The sequence below is a fragment of the Triticum urartu genome, chromosome 2A, assembly GCF_056163025.1.
Source record: "Triticum urartu cultivar PI428250 chromosome 2A, HENAU_Tu73, whole genome shotgun sequence".
NCBI classification, from domain to species: Eukaryota; Viridiplantae; Streptophyta; class Magnoliopsida; order Poales; family Poaceae; genus Triticum; species Triticum urartu.
The window spans coordinates 84,734,131-84,754,700 of NC_141874.1; the positions used below are offsets into that span (position 1 = coordinate 84,734,131).

Below are 20,570 nucleotides of genomic sequence, written 5' to 3' on the forward strand. Positions count from 1 at the left end.
CTCAAGAAATTCAGGGTCCTTTTTTAGCTAGCTTATATATCAATCCATCCATACTCGGTCCAGCATATTCCATCCATTCTTCATCCAGCTTACTATACATATAGTTTCACACACATATAGAAATTGATATGAACCCTTATTTCCTAGGTAGTCGGGCCGGGTAAATTGCATGGGTTGTGAAAGGCCTAGGCACCAAAACCAATTCGCTGAAGCAGTTGCAAAGTACCATCACCTGAAGTTTCTAGGCAGGCAGAGATGTCTGTGACACGGGCACTAACGACCTTATCCGTCCGGCGGGGCGAGCAACGAGCTCCTGGTGCCGGCGAGGCCCACGCCCTGCGAGTTCAAGGTGCTTTCCGACATCGACGACCAGGAGGCCCTCCGCTTCTATCGCTCCAGCGCTTCCTTCTACTGCAGAGACGCCTCCAGCTCCGGCATTGACCCAGCGAAGGTCATCAAGTCGGCGATCTCGGAGACGCTGGTGCACTACTACCCTCTCGCCAGCCAGTTCCGGGAGCTCCAGCCGACGAGGAAGCTCTTGGTCGAGTGCATGGGCGAGGGGGTCGTGTTCGTCGAGGAGGACACCGACGCCCGGATGGATGACTTTGGAGACTCGCTGGCGCCGCCAGTGCCATGTTATGATAAGCTGCTGCCCGAGCAGGAGAGTGCGACTGCCGTTGTTGTCGACCGCCCTTTGCTCTTTGTTCAGGTGACGTGGCTGGATGCCACTGCATCGCTGACGACCCGGGGATCGTGCAGTTCCTAATGACGCTGACGGAATTCACCCGTAGCGTGCCGGGTGCGCCGACTGTCCGACTGGTGTGACAGCACGAGCTCCTCATGGCCAGCTGGCCGCCAGTTATCGCGCACGACCACGTGGAGTACGCGCCTCTCCCTGACCCTAGGAAGGATGTGGTCTCCTCCCCCGACACCTTCTCGCAGCACACCTTCTTCTTCGAGCCCCGCGAGGTGGAGGCGCTCTGGTACCAGGCGCTGCGCACCGCTGCATCATGGTTTGACCTGATCGGCGCCTTCATGTGGCGCTACCACGCCATCGTGCTGCAGTACGGCCCGGATGAGCTGGTCTACCTGCACATGTTCGTGAACGTCCGGGTCAGGATCAAGAGCCACCAGCCCCTGCCGAGGGGCTGCTACGGCAGCTCGTCCGCGTTGGCGCCGGCGTGCGCGCCGCCGAGTAGCTGTGCCGGAGGCCCCTCGGCGAGGCACTGCGACTGATGCTGGAGGCCAAGGCATGGGTGAAGCAGGAAGGGTACGTTCCCAATGCGTAGGAGGTCGCCGTTCCCCAAGCCCCAGATGTACCTCATCTCGAACATGACCTACGGGGGATGATATGGTGGATTTCAGGTGGGGCACGCCACCGCGCACAATGCCCTAGGCATCCTCGTCGTTCGAAGAACGCCCATGAGGTCGACCAGCTGCGGCGCCGGGCCAGCCCACGGGAATACCACCTCCCAGGCCCGGGCCACATCGCCCTGTTGCGCCGGCTACACCGCCAGCTGGGCTGCTCTGGCGTGTGCCCGACGCTCCTCCTCCTTCTTCTGGCGACGCTCCTTCTCCTCGCACTCCCTCTGCATGAACCGCTCGCCATCGGTGCACTCCTCCGTCAGCGCGCGCTGGCTCCAATGCTCGAGGAACGCGTCCTCTTGCACCGGCGTCGCGTCGAGCCAGATTGGGGGGGGGGGGGGGAACCCACTCGCGCAGCTCACTTGTCCAGACGTAGCGCTCAGTGGGCTCCTGCATCGGCGTCAGAGTAGTGAGCCTCGGCGGCGATGGTGGCACCACACAGTCATCGGCCGCAGAGAGGGCACAAGGGCATCTGCTAGCCTCGCCTGTTAGTCCGCCTCTGCCTTGCGCCGCTCCTCCTCGATGAAGGTTTCCATGGCCGCCGCTGGCGCCACCTGGTACGGAACCTCCTCCTCCTCCGGCTTGACGGCGAGGGGTGATGAAGCTATGTGCCTAGGGTAGGGTCATGGACCTGTCCTAACTGCCCTACCCAAGGACATCTCTAGAAGAAATCACCTTTCAATCGACTTGGAGGTGTTCCACTCGACAGACTCGAAGACACTCGACCAAGAAGCAATCACTTGACCAAGATCCAACCACTCGACGGCCAGGAGATCTAAAGTCACTCCGCACGCTAATGGTCGGTCATTAAGTAGCTTTTATGGTCATCATAACACTTTATTAGGGGCGTTACCAGTAACGCCCGACCTTAATGTACTTAAAACCCTGCATAACTGAGGGCCGGAGGGGTCTGGCAAACTCTATATAAGCCACCCCCCTCCTCAGTGTAAAGGGTTTGCACCCCTGTAATTCATACACACATAATCCAGTTGACCGCCTCCGTGCTCCGAGACGTAAGGCTATTACTTCCTCCGAGAAGGGCCTGAACTCGTAAACCTCGTGTGCTTACAACTACTCCATAGCTAAGATCTTGCCTTTCCATACCTACCCCCCTACATTACTGTCAGACTTGGAACCACGACAGTTGGCGCCCACCGTGGGGCAGGTGTCTTAGCGATTTGTTGGAGGAGTTGCAATCTTTTCCGATCCAAATCATCATGGTTTCTGGTGGAATTTTGGTGGGGGGCCGCGAGATCCGTCTCGGCGCGCTCACGTTCATCGCCAACGACTCCGCTTGGCTTCAGGAGGCTCCGCTCGACGTGGACGCACTCCCTGTCCGCGGGGCAACGCACTTTCGCGTGTGCGTCCGCGGCGTCCTCTTGCGGCAACCGTCGACCCATTATCGGTCGGCCCCTGTGTTGTCCTCCCTCCCTATTTCCTGCCGGCGCAAGCGCTCTGGTCGGTCGAGACTTCAGCGGTGGGTGAGACACGCGGTGGCACGCCAGTCGGCCACCCCTCAAGTCACGGCGATCGAGCCTGACGAATCCCTCTACGGCCTGTTCGAACTGTCGACTGGCTCCGCAGAGACCGCACCCGAGTGCGATAGCAGTGATCCGGCGGCGGAGGTTCTGATGGTCGATGGACCACGCAGTCCTCCCGGTTTTCCCTGCACCGACGGAGGCGCAGGTGGAGGCGACCCGTCGCATCCCCATGAGGAATACCTCCCCGAGCCTCTCACGTCGCTGCAGAGAGAAGAACTTCGTCGCCGGAACGTAGATGCACTGCACACTCCTATCGTTGGAGAAACCCCCGAGGCTCGTGCCTTGGAGAACGCGCGCCTGGCAAACTTGGCTGAGCGCACTCGACTGGAGAACCTCCAGCGAGCACTCGACGAGCGTGCGCGACAACGGGTTCCAGAATCCAGTCGACATCAGCTCTTTTCACCCCTGCAGGTATATCAAACTCCGATTCAGAATTTAGCAGCTGCAGCCCGTATAGCAGAGTCGATTCAGCCTTCCCAATCAGAGGCTGGCAGAGGCTTGCTGCAGATCAGAGCGTTACTCCGGGCAGCAGGAGACCAGAATTCCGCTGTTTCTCAGTCGCAGAATAGGATTCATAGCAGATCCATTGCTGCAGACACAGTCCAGTCGGCTCATAGCCCAAGATCGCCCCCGAGGCGTGAGGGACGTGGGGACCGGCGTGATCAGTACAGGAACCGTGAGCAGTATGATCACCGATTCGATCTTGACGATCGACGTAGAGTGCCTACCCCTCCCCCAAGGAGTGGATCGTATGTGCCTCGACAGTAGGATGACTGGCGCCCTCATAGTGTTGGGCGAAGGATTCCAGTCGACCCCAGGGAACTAGGCTTTGATGCAAGATCCATTCTCGTTCAAGGTTTGGTCGACAGGAACAGAGCTCACCGAGAAGGTCACGACAGAGATGCACCTACCAGTAGCAGAGTACATGTTTCGGGGCCAGAGTGCTTTAGTAGGGCCATCAGGGCCGCTGTGATTCCTCCCAACTTTAGGTTGGCGACTGGAGTCAGTAAGTTCACTGGTGAGTCCAAGCCCGATACTTGGCTTGAAGACTACGAGTGGCTGTCCAGATTGGCGATGGCAATGATGAAGTGGCCATGAAGCACCTGCCTCTCATGTTGGAGGGCTCGGCCAGAGCGTGGCTGAATCAGTTAGCACCCAGCTGTTGGAGAACGTAGTAATTTCAAAAATTTCCTACGCACACGCAAGATCATGTGATGCATAGCAACGAGAGGGGAGAGTGTTATCTACGTACCCACGCAGACCGACTGCGAAAGCGATCACACAACGTAGAGGAAGTAGTCGTACGTCTTCCCGATCCGACCGATCCAAGCACCGTTACTCCGGCACCTCCGAGTTCTTAGCACACGTACAGCTCGATGACAATCCTCGGGCTCCGATCCAGCAAAGCGTCGAGGAAGAGTTCCGTCAGCACAACGGCGTGGTGACGATCTTGATGTTCCACTGTCGCAGGGCTTCGCCTAAGCACCGCTACAATATGATCGAGGTGGAATATGGTGGCAGGGGGCACCACACACGGCTAAGGAACGATCTCAAGGATCAACTTGTGTGTCTATGGGGTGCCCCCTGCCCCTGTATATAAAGGATGGAGGAGGAGGAGGCCGGCCAAGGCTAGCCGCGGCCAGGATGTGGAGTCCTACTAGGACTCCAAGTCCTAGTAGGAGTCCACCAAGAGGGGAGGAAGGGAGAAGGAAGTGGAGGAGTAGGAAAGGTGGCCGGCCCCCTTTTCCCTAGTCCAATTCGGACTAGAGGGGAGGGGGGGCGCAGCAGGCCTTTTCTCCTCTTCCCACTAAATCCCATCAAGGCCCAATACTTCTCCGAGCGAATTCCCGTAACTCTCCGGTACTCCAAAAAATACCCGAATCACTCGGAACCTTTCCGAAGTCCGAATATAGTCGTCCAATATATCGATCTTTACGTCTCGACCATTTCGAGACTCCTCGTCATGTCACCGATCTCATCCGGGACTCCGAACTCCTTCGGTACATCAAAACTCATAAACTCATAATATAACTGTCATCGAAACCTTAAGCGTGCGGACCCTACGGTTCGAGAACAATGTAGACATGACCGAGACACGTCTCCGGTCAATAACCAATAGCGGGATCTGGATGCCCATATTGGCTCCTACATATTCTACGAAGATCTTTATCGGTCAGACCGCATAACAACATACGTTGTTCCCTTTGTCATCGGTATGTTACTTGCCCGAGATTCGATCGTCGGTATCCAATACCTAGTTCAATCTCGTTACCGGCAAGTCTCTTTACTCGTTCCGTAATACATCATCTCGCAACTAACTCATTAGTTGCAATGCTGGCAAGGCTTATGTGATGTGCATTACCGAGAGGGCCCAGAGATACCTCTCCGACAATCGGAGTGACAAATCCTAATCTCGAAATACGCCAACCCAACATTTACCTTTGGAGACACCTGTAGAGCTCCTTTATAATCACCCAGTTATGTTGTGACGTTTGGTAGCACACAAAGTGTTCCTCCGGCAATCGGGAGTTGCATAATCTCATAGTCATAGGAACATGTATAAGTCATGAAGGAAGCAATAGCAACATACTAAACGATCGGGTGCTAAGCTAATGGAATGGGTCATGTCAATCAGATCATTCAACTAATGATGTGACCTCGTTAATCAAATAACAACACTTTGTTCATGGTTAGGAAACATAACCATCTTTGATTAACGAGCTACTCAAGTAGAGGCATACTAGTGACACTCTGTTTGTCTATGTATTCACACATGTATTATGTTTCTGATTAATACAATTCTAGCATGAATAATAAACATTTATCATGAAATAAGGAAATAAATAATAACTTTATTATTGCCTCTAGGGCATATTTCCTTCAGTCTCCCACTTGCACTAGAGTCAATAATCTAGATCACATCACCATGTGATTAACATCGATAGTTCACACCATCAGGTGATTAACACCCATAGTTCACATCGCTATGTGACCAACACCCAAAGGGTTTACTAGATTCAGTAATCTAGTTCACATCGCTATGTGATTAACACCCAAGGAGTACTAAGGTGTGATCATGTTTTGCTTGTGAGAGAATCTTAGTCAATGGGTCTGCCACATTCAGATCCGCATGTATTTTGCAAATTTCTATGTCAACAATGCTCTGCATGGAGCTACTCTAGCTAATTGCTCCCACTTTCAATATGTATCTAGACCGAGACTTAGAGTCATCTAGATTAGTGTTAAACTTGCATCGGCGTAACCCTTTACGATGAACCTTTTTTCACTTCCATAATCGAGAAACATATCCTTATTCCACTAAGGACAATTTTGACCGCTGTCCAGTGATCTACTCCTAGATCACTATTGTACTCCCTTGCCAAACTCAGTGGTAGGGCATACAATAGATCTGGTATACAGCATGGCATACTTTATAGAACCTATGACTAAGGCATAGGGAATGACTTTCATTCTCTTTCTATTTTCTGCCGTGGTCGGGCTTTGAGTCTTACTCAACTTCACACCTTGTAACACAGGCAAGAACTCTTTCTTTGACTGTTCCATTTTGAACTACTTCAAAATCTTGTCAAGGTATGTACTCATTGAAAAAACTTATCAAGCGTCTTGATCTATCTCTATAGATCTTGAAGCTCAATATGTAAGCAGCTTCACCGAAGTCTTTCTTTGAAAAACTCCTTTCAAATACTCCTTTTATGCTTTACAGAATAATTCTACATTATTTCCGATCAACAATATGTCATACACATATACTTATCAGAAATGATGTAGTGCTCCCACTCACTTTCTTGTAAATACAGGCTTCACCGCAAGTCTGTATAAAACTATATGCTTTGATCAACTTATCAAAGCGTATATTCCAACTCCGAGATTCTTGCACCAGTCCATAAATGGATCGCTGGAGCTTGCATATTTAGTTAACACCTTTAGGATCGACAAAACCTTCTAGTTGCATCGTATACAACTCTTCTTTAGTAAATCCATTAAGGAATGCAGTTTTGTCTATCCATTTGCCAGATTTCATAAAACGCGGCAATTGCTAACATGATTCGGACAGACTTAAGCATAGATACGAGTGAGAAACTCTCATCGTAGTCAACACCTTGAACTTGTCGAAAACCTTTTGCGACAATTCTAGCTTTGTAGATAGTAACACTACTATCAGCGTCCGTCTTCCTCTTGAAGATCCATTTATTTTCTATGGCTTGCCGCTCGGGCAAGTCAACCAAAGTCCATACTTTGTTCTCATACATGGATCATATCTCAGATTTCATGGCCTCAAACCATTTCGCGGAATCTGAGCTCATCATTGCTTCCTCATAGTTCGCAAGTTCGTCATGGTCTAGTAACATGACTTCCAGAACAGGATTTGTTGGGGAACGTAGCAGAAATTCAAAATTTTCCTACGTGTCACCAAGATCTATCTATGGAGAGACTAGCAACGAGGGGAAGGAGAGTGCATCTACATACCCTTGTAGATCACTAAGCGGAAGCGTTCAAGTGAACGGGGTTGATGGAGTCGTACTCGTCGTGATTCAAATCACCGATGACCAAGTGCCGAACGCACGGCACCTCCGCGTTCAACACACGTACAGCCCGGTGACGTATCCCATGCCTTGATCCAGCAAGGAGAGAGGGAGAGGTTGAGGAAGACTCCATCCATCAGCAGCACAACGGCGTGGTGGTGATGGAGGAGCATGGAAATCCTGCAGGGCTTCGCCAAGCACCACAAAAGAGGAGGGAGAGAGAGATGCAGGGCTGCACCAACGAGAGATCGAATCACGTGTGTTATGGGCAGCCCAATGCCTCAATATATATAGGGAAGGGGAGGGGCTGCGCCCCCTCTAGGGTTCCCACCCCTAGAGGGGCGGCAGCCCTAGATGGCCAAGGGGTGGCGGCCACAAGGGGGAGGAGAGGGAGGCGCAGGGTATATGGGCCTTAGGGCCCATCTGCCCTTAGGGTTTGCCCCCTCTCTCCTTCTAGGCGCATGGGCCTTAGTGAGACTGGTTCCCTTGGCCCATGTAGGCCAAGGAACACTCCCTTCAGCCCATGTGGCCCCCCGGGGCAGGTGGCCCCACTTGGTGGACCCCCGGGACCCTCCCGGTGGTCCCGGTACATTACCGATAAACCCCGAAACTCTTCCGGTGACCAAAACAGGACTTCCCATATATAAATCTTTACCTCCGGACCATTCCGGAACTCCTCGTGACGTCCGGGATCTCATCCGGGACTCCGAACAACATTCGGTAACCACATACAAACTTCCTTTATAACCCTAGCGTCATCGAACCTTAAGTGTGTAGACCCTACGGGTTCGGGAGACATGCAGACATGACCGAGACGTTCTCCGGTCAATAACCAACAGCGGGATCTGGATACCCATGTTGGCTCCCACATGTTCCACGATGATCTCATCGGATGAACCACGATGTCAAGGACTTAATCAATCCCGTATACAATTCCCTTGTCTATCGGTATGATACTTGCCCGAGATTCGATCGTCGGTATCCCGATACCTTGTTCAATCTCGTTACCGGCAAGTCTCTTTACTCGTTCCGTAACACATCATCCCGTGATCAACTCCTTGATCACATTGTGCACATTATGATGATGTCCTACCGAGTGGGCCCAGAGATACCTCTCCGTTTACACGGAGTGACAAATCCCAGTCTCGATTCGTGCCAACCCAACAGACACTTTTGGAGATACCTGTAATGTACCTTTATAGCCACCCAGTTACGTTGTGACGTTTGGTACACCCAAAGCACTCCTACGGTATCCGGGAGTTGCACAATCTCATGGTCTAAGGAAATGATACTTGACATTAGAAAAGCTTTAGCATACGAACTACACGATCTAGTGCTATGCTTAGGATTGGGTCTTGTCCATCACATCATTCTCCTAATGATGTGATCCCGTCATCAACGACATCCAATGTCCATGGCCAGGAAACCGTAACCATCTATTGATCAACGAGCTAGTCAACTAGAGGCTTACTAGGGACATGGTGTTGTCTATGTATCCACACATGTATCTGAGTTTCCTATCAATACAATTATAGCATGGATAATAAACGATTATCATGAACAAGGAAATATAATCATAATCAATTTATTATTGCCTCTAGGGCATATTTCCAACAGTCTCCCACTTGCACTAGAGTCAATAATCTAGTTCACATTGCCATGTGATAAACACTCACAGGTCACATCGCCATGTGACTGACACCCAAGAGTTCTGGGTTTGATCATGTTGCTTGTGAGAGAGGTTTTTAGTCAACGGGTCTGAACCTTTCAGATCCGTGTGTACTTCACAAATCTCTATGTCATCTCCTAGATGCAGCTACCACGTTCTATTTGGAGCTATTCCAAATAACTGTTCTGCTTGGAGCTATTCTAAATTGTTGCTCCATTATACGTATCCGGCATCACTACTCAGAGCTATCCGGATAGGTGTTAAGCTTGCATCGACGTAACCCTTTACGACGAACTCTTTTACCACCTCCATAATCGAGAAAATTCCTTAGTCCACTAGTTACTAAGGATAACTTTGACCACTGTCCTGTGATCCATTCTTGGATTACTCTTGTACCCCTTGACTGACTCATGGTAAGGCACACTTCAGGTGCGGTACACAGCATAGCATACTGTAGAGCCTATGTCTTAAGCATAGGGGACGACCTTCGTCCTTTCTCTCTGTTCTGCCGTGGTCGAGCTTTAAGTCTTAACTTCATACCTTACAACTCAGGCAAGAACTCCTTCTTTGACTGATCCATCTTGAACACCTTCAAGATCATGTCAAGGTATGTGCTCATTTGAAAGTACTTTTAAGCGTTTTGATCTATCCTTATAGATCTTGATGCTCAATGTTCAAGTAGCTTAATCCAGGCTTTCCATTGAAAAACACTTTCCAAATAACCCTATATGCTTTCCAGAAATTCTACGTCATTTCTGATCAACAATATGTCAACATATACTTATCAGAAATTCTATAGTGCTCCCACTCACTTCTTTGGAAATACAAGTTTCTCATAAACTTTGTATACACCCAAAATCTTTGATCATCTCATCAAAGTGTACATTCCAACTCCGAGATGCTCACTCCAGTCCTTAGAAGGATTGCTGGAGCTTTGCACACTTATTAGCATCTTTCAGGATTGACAAAACCTTCCGGTTTGTATCACATACAACCTTTCCTCATAAAACGTCGAGGAAACAATGTTTTGACATCCTACCTGCAAGATTTCATAAATAATGCAGTAATCGCTAATATAATTCCAACAGACTCTTAGCATCGCTACGAGTGAGAAAGTCTCATCGTAGTCAACTCCTTGAACTTGTCGGAAAACATCTTAACGACAAGTCGAGCTTTCTTAATGGTGATACCTACCATCATTGTCCGTCTTCCTTTTAAAATCCATATGTACCTAACGGCCTTACGACCATCAAGTAGTTCTCCCAAAGTCTACACTTTGTTTTCATACATGGATCCTCTCTCGGATTTTATGGCCTCGAGCCATTTATCGGAATCCGGGCCCACCATCGCTTCTCCATAGCTCGTAGGTTCATTGTTGTCTAGCAACATGACTTCCAAGACAGGATCACGTACCACTCTGAAGTAGTACGCATCCTTGTCATCCCACGAGGTTTGGGAGTGACTTGATCCGAAGTCTCATGATCAATATCATAAGCTTCCACTTCAATTGGTGTAGGTGCCACAGGAACAACTCTTTGTGCCCTGCTATACACTAGTTGAAGTAACGGTTCAATAACCTCATCAAGTTTTCACCATCCTCCCACTCAATTATTTCGAGAGAAACTTTTCCTCGAGAAAGGACCCGATTCTAGAAACAATCCTTTATTGCTTTCGGATCTGAGACATGAGGTATACCCAACTGTTTTGGGTGTCCTATGAAGATGCATTTATCCGCTTTGGGTTCGAGCTTATCGGCCTGAAACTTTTCCACATAAGCGTCGCAGCCCCAAACTCTTAAGAAATGACAGCTTAGGTTTCTCTAAACCATAGTTCATACGGTGTCATCTCATCGGAATTACGTGGTGCCCTATTTAAAGTGAATGTGGTTGTCTCTAATGCCTAACCCATAAACTATCGTGGTAATTCGATAAGAGACATCATGGTATGCATCATATCCAATAGGGTGCAGTTATGATGTTCGGACACACCATCACACTATGGTGTTCCAGGCTGTATTAGTTGTGAAACAATTTCCACAATGTCTGAATTCTGTGCCAAACTCACAATTCAGATATTCATCTCTATGATCATATCATAGATCTTTTATCCTCTTGTCACGACGATCTTTCAACTTCACCCTGAACTTACTTGAACCTTTCAATAATTCAGACTCGTGATTCATCAAGCAAATATACTCAACATCTACTCAAATCATCTGTGAATTAAGAACATAACGATATCCACTACATGCCTCAGCACTCATTGGACTGCACACATCAAAATGTATTACTTCCAGCAAGTTGCTTTCTGGTTCCATTTTACTGAAACCGAGGCTTTCAGTCATCTTGCCCATGTGGTATGATTTGCATGTCTCAAGTGATTCCAAAATCAAGTGAGTCCAAACGGTCCACTTGCGTGGAGTTTCTTCATGCATATATACCAATAGGCATGGTTCGCATGTCTGAAGTGATTCAAAATCAAGTGAGTCCAAAGATCCATCAACATGGAGCTTCTTCATGCGTTTTATACCGATATGACTTAAGTGGCAGTGCCACAAGTAGGTGGTACTATCATTACTATCTTTTGGCATGAACATGTGTATCACTACGATCGAGATTCAATAAACTATTCATTTTAGGTGTAAGACCATTGAAGGTATTATTCAAATAAACAGAGTAACCATTATTCTCCTTAAATGAATAACCGTATTGCGATAGACATAATTCAACCATGTCTATGCTCAACGCAAACACCAATCTCGATGGTAGAGGGAGCGTGCGATGCTTGATCATATGAACATTGGAAACACTTCCAACACATATCGTCAGCTCACCTTTAGCTAGTCTCCGTTTATTCCGTAGCTTTTATTTCGAGTTACTAACACTTAGCAACCGAACCGGTATCTAATACCCTGGTGCTACTAGGAGTACTAGTAAAGTACACATTAACATAATGTATATCCAATATACTTCTATCGACCTTGCCAGCCTTCTAATCTACCAAGTATCTAGGGTAATTCTGCTCCAGTGGTTGTTCCCCTTATTACAGAAGCACATAGTCTCGGGTTTGGGTTCAACTTTGGGTTTCCTCACTAGAGCAGCAGCTGAATTGCCGTTTTATGAAGTATCCCTTCGTGCCCTTGCCCTTCTTGAAACTAGTGGTTTCACCAACCATCAACAATTGATGCTCCTTCTTGATTTCTACTTTTGTGGTGTCAAACATCACGAACATCTCAAGGATCATCATACATGTCCCCGATATATTATAGTTCATCACGAAGCTCTAGCAGCTTGGTGGTAATGACTTCGGAGAAACATCACTATCTCATCTGGAAGATCAACTCCCACTCAATTCAAATGATTGTTGTACTCAGACAATCTGATCACAAGCTCAACAATTGAGCTTTTCTCCCTTAGTTTGCAGGCTAAGAAAATCGTCGGAGGTCTTATACCTCTTGACGTGGGCACTAGCCTGAAATCCCAATTTCAGCCCTCGAAACATCTCATATGTTTCGCGACGTTCCAAAACGTCTTCGGTGCCTCAACTCTAAACCATTTAACTGAACTATCACGTAGTTATCAAAACGTGTATGTCAGATGTTCGCAACATCCACAGACAACGTCCGAGGTTCAGCACACTGAGCGGTGCATCAAGGACATAAGCCTTCTAAGAAGCAATGAGGACAATCCTCAGTTTACGGACCTAGTCCGCATAATTGCTACTATCAACTTTCAACTAATTTTTCTCTAGGAACATATCTAAATAGTAGAACTAAAGCGCGAGCTATGACATAATTTGCAAAATCCTTTTGACTATGTACAGGATAATTAAGTTCATCTTATGAACTCCCACTCAGATAGACATCCCTCTAGTCATCTAAGTGATTACATGATCCGAGTCAACTAGGCCGTGTCTGATCATCACGTGAGACGGACTAGCCAACGTCGGTGAACATCTTCATGTTGATCGTATCTTCTATACGACTCATGCTCGACCTTTCGGTCTTCTGTGTTCCGAGGCCATGTCTGTACATGCTAGGCTCGTCAAGTTAACCCTAAGTGTTTTGCTGTGTTCCGAGGCCATGTCTGTACATGCTAGGCTCGTCAACACCCGTTGTATGTGAACGTAAGGATCCATCACACCCGATCATCACGGCGTGCTTAGAAACGACGAACTGTAGCAACGGTGCACAGTTAGGGGAGAACACTTCTTGAAATTTTAATGAGGGATCATCTTATTTACTACCGTCGTTCTAAGCAAATAATATGTATAAACATGATAAACATCACATGCAATCAAATAGTGACATGATATGGCCAATATCATATTGCTCCTTTTGATCTCCATCTTCGGGGCTCCATGATCATCATCGTCACCGGCATGACACCATGATCTCCAACATCATGATCTCCATCATCGTGTCTTCATGAAGTTGTCTCGTCATCTATTACTTCTACTACTACAGCTAACGGTTAGCAATAAAGTAAAGTAATTACATGACGTTTAAGTTGACACGCAGGTCATAAATAAATAAAGACAACTCCTATGGCTCCTGCCGGTTGTCATATTCATCGACATGCAAGTCGTGATTCCTATTACAAGAACATGATCATCTCATACATCACATATATCATTCATCACATCCTTTGGCCATATCACATCACATAGCAAACCCTGCAAAAACAAGTTAGACGTCCTCTAATTGTTGTTTGCATGTTTTATGTGGCTGCTATGGGTTTCTAGCAAGAACGTTTCTTACCTACGCAAAGACCACAACGTGATATGCCAATTGCTATTTACCCTTCATAAGGACCCTTTTCATCGAATCCGATCTGACTAAAGTGGGAGAGACAGACACCCGCCAGCCACCTTATGCAACTAGTGCATATTTGTCGGTGGAACCGGTCCCACGTAAGAGTACGTGTAAGGTTGGTCCGGGCCGCTTCATCCCACGATGCCGCCGAATCAAGATAAGACTAGTAACGGCAAGCATATTGAACAAAATCAACACCCACAACTACTTTATGTTCTACTCGTGCATAGAATCTACGCAATAGACCTAGCTCTGATACCACTGTTGGGGAACGTAGCAGAAATTCAAAATTTTCCTACGTGTCACCAAGATCTATCTATGGAGAGACTAGCAACGAGGGGAAGGAGAGTGCATCTACATACCCTTGTAGATCGCTAAGCGGAAGCGTTCAAGTGAACGGGGTTGATGGAGTCGTACTCGTCGTGATTCAAATCACCGATGACCAAGTGCCGAACGCACGGCACCTCCGCGTTCAACACACGTACAGCCCGGTGACGTCTCCCATGCCTTGATCCAGCAAGGAGAGAGGGAGAGGTTGAGGAAGACTCCATCCATCAGCAGCACAACGGCGTGGTGGTGATGGAGGAGCGTGGCAATCCTGCAGGGCTTCGCCAAGCACCACAGAAGAGGAGGGAGAGAGAGATGCAGGGCTGCACCAACGAGAGATCGAATCACGTGTGTTATGGGCAGCTCAATGCCTCAATATATATAGGGAAGGGGAGGGGCTGCGCCCCCTCTAGGGTTCCCACCCCTAGAGGGGCGGCAGCCCTAGATGGCCAAGGGGTGGCGGCCACAAGGGGGAGGAGAGGGAGGCGCAGGGTATATGGGCCTTAGGGCCCATCTGCCCTTAGGGTTTGCCCCCTCTCTCCTTCTAGGCGCATGGGCCTTAGTGGGACTGGTTCCCTTGGCCCATGTAGGCCAAGGAACACTCCCTTCAGCCCATGTGCCCCCCCCGGGGCAGGTGGCCCCACTTGGTGGACCCCCGGGACCCTCCCGGTGGTCCCGGTACATTACCGATAAACCCCGAAACTCTTCCGGTGACCAAAACAGGACTTCCCATATATAAATCTTTACCTCCGGACCATTCCGGAACTCCTCGTGACGTCCGGGATCTCATCCGGGACTCCGAACAACATTTGGTAACCACATACAAACTTCCTTTATAACCCTAGCGTCATCGAACCTTAAGTGTGTAGACCCTACGGGTTCGGGAGACATGCAGACATGACCGAGACGTTCTCCGGTCAATAACCAACAGCGGGATCTGGATACCCATGTTGGTTCCCACATGTTCCACGATGATCTCATCGGATGAACCACGATGTCAAGGACTTAATCAATCCCGTATACAATTCCCTTGTCTATCGGTATGATACTTGCCCGAGATTCGATCGTCGGTATCCCGATACCTTGTTCAATCTCGTTACCGGCAAGTCTCTTTACTCGTTCCGTAACACATCATCCCGTGATCAACTCCTTGATCACATTGTGCACATTATGATGATGTCCTACCAAGTGGGCCCAGAGATACCTCTCCGTTTACACGGAGTGACAAATCCCAGTCTCGATTCGTGCCAACCCAACAGACACTTTCGGAGATACCTGCAATGTACCTTTATAGCCACCCAGTTACGTTGTGACGTTTGGTACACCCAAAGCACTCCTACGGTATCCGGGAGTTGCACAATCTCATGGTCTAAGGAAATGATACTTGACATTAGAAAAGCTTTAGCATACGAACTACACGATCTAGTGCTATGCTTAGGATTGGGTCTTGTCCATCACATCATTCTCCTAATGATGTGATCCCGTCATCAACGACATCCTATGTCCATGGTTAGGAAACCGTAACGATCTATTGATCAACGAGCTAGTCAACTAGAGGCTTACTAGGGACATGGTGTTGTCTATGTATCCACACATGTATCTGAGTTTCCTATCAATACAATTATAGCATGGATAATAAACGATTATCATGAACAAGGAAATATAATAATAATCAATTTATTATTGCCTCTAGGGCATATTTCCAACAGGATTACCGTACCACTCTGGTGCGGATCTCACTCTGGTTTACCTACGAGATTTGGTAGTAACTTGATCTGAAGTTACATGATCATCATCATTAGCTTCCTCACTAATTGGTGTAGTAGTCACAGGAACAGATTTCTGTGATGAACTACTTTCCAATAAGGGAGCAGGTACAGTTACCTCATCAAGTTCTACTTTCCTCCCACTCACTTCTTTCGAGAGAAACTCCTTCTCTAGAAAAACTCCGAATTTAGCAACAAAAGTCTTGCCTTCGGATTTGTGATAGAAGGTGTACCCAACAGTCTCCTTTGGGTATCCTATGAAGACATATTTCTCCGATTTGGGTTTGAGCTTATTAGGATGAAACTTTTCCATATAAGCATCACAACCCCAAACTTTAAGAAATGACAACTTTGGTTTCTTGCCAAACCACAGTTCAGATTGTGTTGTCTCAACGGACTTAGATGGTGCCCTATTTAACGTGAATGCAGCTGTCTCTAATGCATAACCCCAAAACGATAATGCTAGATCGGTAAGAGACATCATAGATCGCACCATATCTAATAAAGTACGGTTATGACGTTCGGACACACCATTACATTGTGGTGTTCCAGGTGGCGTGAGTAGTGAAACTATTTCACATTGTTTTAACTGAAGGCCAAACTCGTAACTCAAATATTTTACCTCTGCGATCATATCGTAGAAACTTTTATTTTCTTGTTACGATGATTCTCCACTTCACTCTGAAATTCTTTGAACTTTTCAAATGTTTCAGACCTTTTTTTTTCATCAAGTAGATATACTCATATCTGCTCAAATCATCTGTGAAGATCAGAAAATAATGATATGTATCGCGAGCCTCAATATTCATCGGACCACATACATCAGTATGTATGATTTCCAACAAATCTGTTGCTTGCTTCATTGTTCCGGAGAACAGTGTTTTAGTCATCTTGCCCATGAGGCATGGTTCGCAAGCATCAAGTGATTCATAATCAAGTGATTCCAAAATCCCATCAGCATGGAGTTTCTTTATGCGCTTTACTCCAATATGACCTAAACGGCAGTGCTACAAATAAGTTGCACTATCATTATTAACTTTGCATCTTTTGGTTTCAATATTATGATTATGTGTATCACTACGATCGAGATCCAACGAACTTTTCATTGGGTGTGTAACCATATAAGGTTTTATTCATGTAAACAGAACAACAATTTATTCTCTTACTTAAATGAATAACCGTATTACAATAAACATGATCAAATCATATTCATGCTTAACGCAAACACCAAATAACACTTATTCAGGTTCAACACTAATCCCAAAAGTATAGGGAGTGTGCGATGATGATCATATCAATCTTGGAACCACTTCCAACACACATCGTCACTTCACCCTTAACTAGTCTCTGTTTATTCTGCAACTCCCGTTTCGAGTTACTAATCTTAGCAACTGATCCAGTATCAAATACTGTGGGGTTGCTATAAACACTAGTAAAGTACACATCAATAACATGTATATCAAATATACTTATGTTCACTTTGCCATCCTTCTTATCTGCCAATCACTTGGGGTAGTTCCGCTTCCAGTGACCAGTCCCTTTGCAGTAGAAGCACTTAGTCTCAGGCTTAGGATCAGACTTGGGCTTCTTCACTTGAGCAGCAACTTGCTTGCCATTCTTCTTGAAGTTCCCCTTCTTCCCTTTGCCCTTTTCTTGAAACTAGTGGTCTTGTCAACCATCAACACTTGATGTTTTTCTTGATTTCTACCTTCGTTGATTTCAGCATCACGAAGAGCTTGGGAGTTGTTTCCGTTATCCCTTGCATATTATAGTTCATCACGAAGTTCTACTAACTTGGTGATGGTGACTAGATAATTATGTCAATCACTATCTTATCTGGAAGATTAACTCCCACTTGATTCAAGCGATTGTTGTACTCAGACAATCTGGGCACATGCTCACTAGTTGAGCGATTCTCCTCCATCTTTTAGCTATAGAACTTGTTGGAGACTTCATATCTCTCAACTCGGGTATTTGCTTGAAATATTAACTTCAACTCCAGGAACATCTCATATGGTCCATGACGTTCAAAACGTCTTTGAAGTCCCGATTCTAAGCCGTTAAGCATGGTGCACTAAACTATCAAGTAGTCATCATATTGAGCTAGCCAAACGTTCATAACGTCTGCATCTGCTCCTGCAATAGGTCTGTCACCTAGCGGTGCATCAAGGACATAATTCTTCTGTGCAGCAATGAGGATAAACCTCAGATCACGGATCCAATCCGCATCTTTGCTACTAACATCTTTCAACACAATTTTCTCTAGGAACATATCAAAATAAACACATGAAAGCAACAATGCGAGCTATTGATCCACAACATAGATATGCTAATACTACCAGGATTAAGTTCATGATAAATTAAAGTTCAATTAATCATATTACTTAAGAACTCCCACTTAGATAGACATCCCTCTAATCTTCTAAGTGATCACGTGATCCAAATCAACTAAACCATGTCCGATCATCACGTGAGATGGAGTAGTTTCATCGGTGAACATCATTATGTTGATCATATCTACTATATGATTCACGCTCGACCTCTCGGTCTCCGTGTTCCGAGGCCATATTTGCATATGCTAGGCTCGTCAAGTATAACCTGAGTATTCTGCGTGTGCAAAACTGGCTTGCACCCGTTGTAGATGGACGTAGAGCTTATCACACCCGATCATCACGTGGTGTCTGGGCACGACGAACTTTGGCAACGGTGCATACTCAGGGAGAACACTTCTTGATAATTAGTGAGAGATCATCTTATAATGCTACCGTCAATCAAAGCAAGATAAGATGCATAAAAAAGATAAACATCACATGCAATCAAAATATGTGACATGATATGGCCATCATCATCTTGCTTCTTTGATCTCCATCTCCAAAGTACTGTCATGATCTATATCGTCACCGGCATGACACCATGATCTCCATCATCTTGATCTATATCAATGTGTCGTCACATGGTCGTCTCGCCAACAATTGCTCTTGCAACTATTGCTATCGCATAGTGACAAAGTAAAGCAATCATTTGGCGCTTGCATCTTATGCAATAAAGAGACAACCATAAGGCTTTTGCCAGTTGCTGATAACTTTAACAAAACATGATCATCTCATACAACAACTTATATCTCATCACGTTTTGACCATATCACATCACAACATGCCCTGCAAAAACAAGTTAGACGTCCTCTACTTTGTTGTTGCAGGTTTTACGTGGCTGCTACGGGCTTAAGCAAGAACCAATCTCACCTACGCATCAAAACCACAACGATAGTTTGTCAAATAGACTCCGTTTTAACCTTCGCAAGGACCGGGCGTAGCCACACTCGGTTCAACTAAAGTTGGAGAAACTGTCACCCGCAAGCCACCTATGTGCAAAGCACGTCGGGAGAACCGGTCTCGCGTAAGTGTACGCGTAATGTCGGTCCGGGCCGCTTCATCCAACAATACCGCCGAACCTAAGTATGACATGCTGGTAGGCAGTATGACTTATATCGCCCACAACTCACTTGTGTTCTACTCGTGCATATAACATCAACATATAAAACCTTGGCTCTGATACCACCGTTGGAGAACGTAGTAATTTCAAAAATTTCCTACGCACACGCAAGATCATGTGATGCATAGCAACGAGAGGGGAGAGTGTTATCTACGTACCCATGCAGACCGACTGCGGAAGCGATCACACAACGTAGAGGAAGTAGTCGTACGTCTTCCCGATCCGACCGATCCAAGCACCGTTACTCCGGCACCTCCGAGTTCTTAGCACACGTACAGCTCGATGACAATCCTCGGGCTCCGATCCAGCAAAGCGTCGAGGAAGAGTTCCGTCAGCACAACGGCGTGATGACGATCTTGATGTTCCACTGTCGCAGGGCTTCGCCTAAGCACCGCTACAATATGATCGAGGTGGAATATGGTGGCAGGGGGCACCGCACACGGCTAAGGAACGATCTCAAGGATCAACTTGTGTGTCTATGGGGTGCCCCCTGCCCCTGTATATAAAGGATGGAGGAGGAGGAGGCCGGCCAAGGCTAGGCGCGGCCAGGATGTGGAGTCCTACTAGGACTCCAAGTCCTAGTAGGAGTCCACCAAGAGGGGAGGAAGGGAGAAGGAAGTGGAGGAGTAGGAAAGGTGGCCGGCCCCCTTTTCCCTAGTCCAATTAGGACTAGAGGGGAGGGGGGGGGGCGCAGCAGGCCTTTTCTCCTCTTCCCACTAAATCCCATCAAGGCCCAATACTTCTCCCAGCGAATTCCCGTAACTCTCCGGTACTCCGAAAAATACCCGAATCACTCGGAACCTTTCCGAAGTCCGAATATAGTCGTCCAATATATCGATCTTTATGTCTCGACCATTTCGAGACTCCTCGTCATGTCCCCGATCTCATCCGGGACTCCGAACTCCTTCGGTACATCAAAACTCATAAACTCATAATATAACTGTCATCGAAACCTTAAGCGTGCGGACCCTACGGTTCGAGAACAATGTAGACATGACCGAGACACGTCTCCGGTCAATAACCAATAGCGGGACCTGGATGCCCATATTGGCT

General features: G+C 47.2%; 1 pseudogene; it reads left to right on the top strand.

Moving 5' to 3' along the window:
- The first annotated feature begins 255 nt into the window (after nt 1-255).
- On the top strand, nt 256-1,350 carry LOC125535092 (benzyl alcohol O-benzoyltransferase-like; annotated as a pseudogene).
- The last annotated feature ends 19,220 nt before the right edge of the window (nt 1,351-20,570 follow it).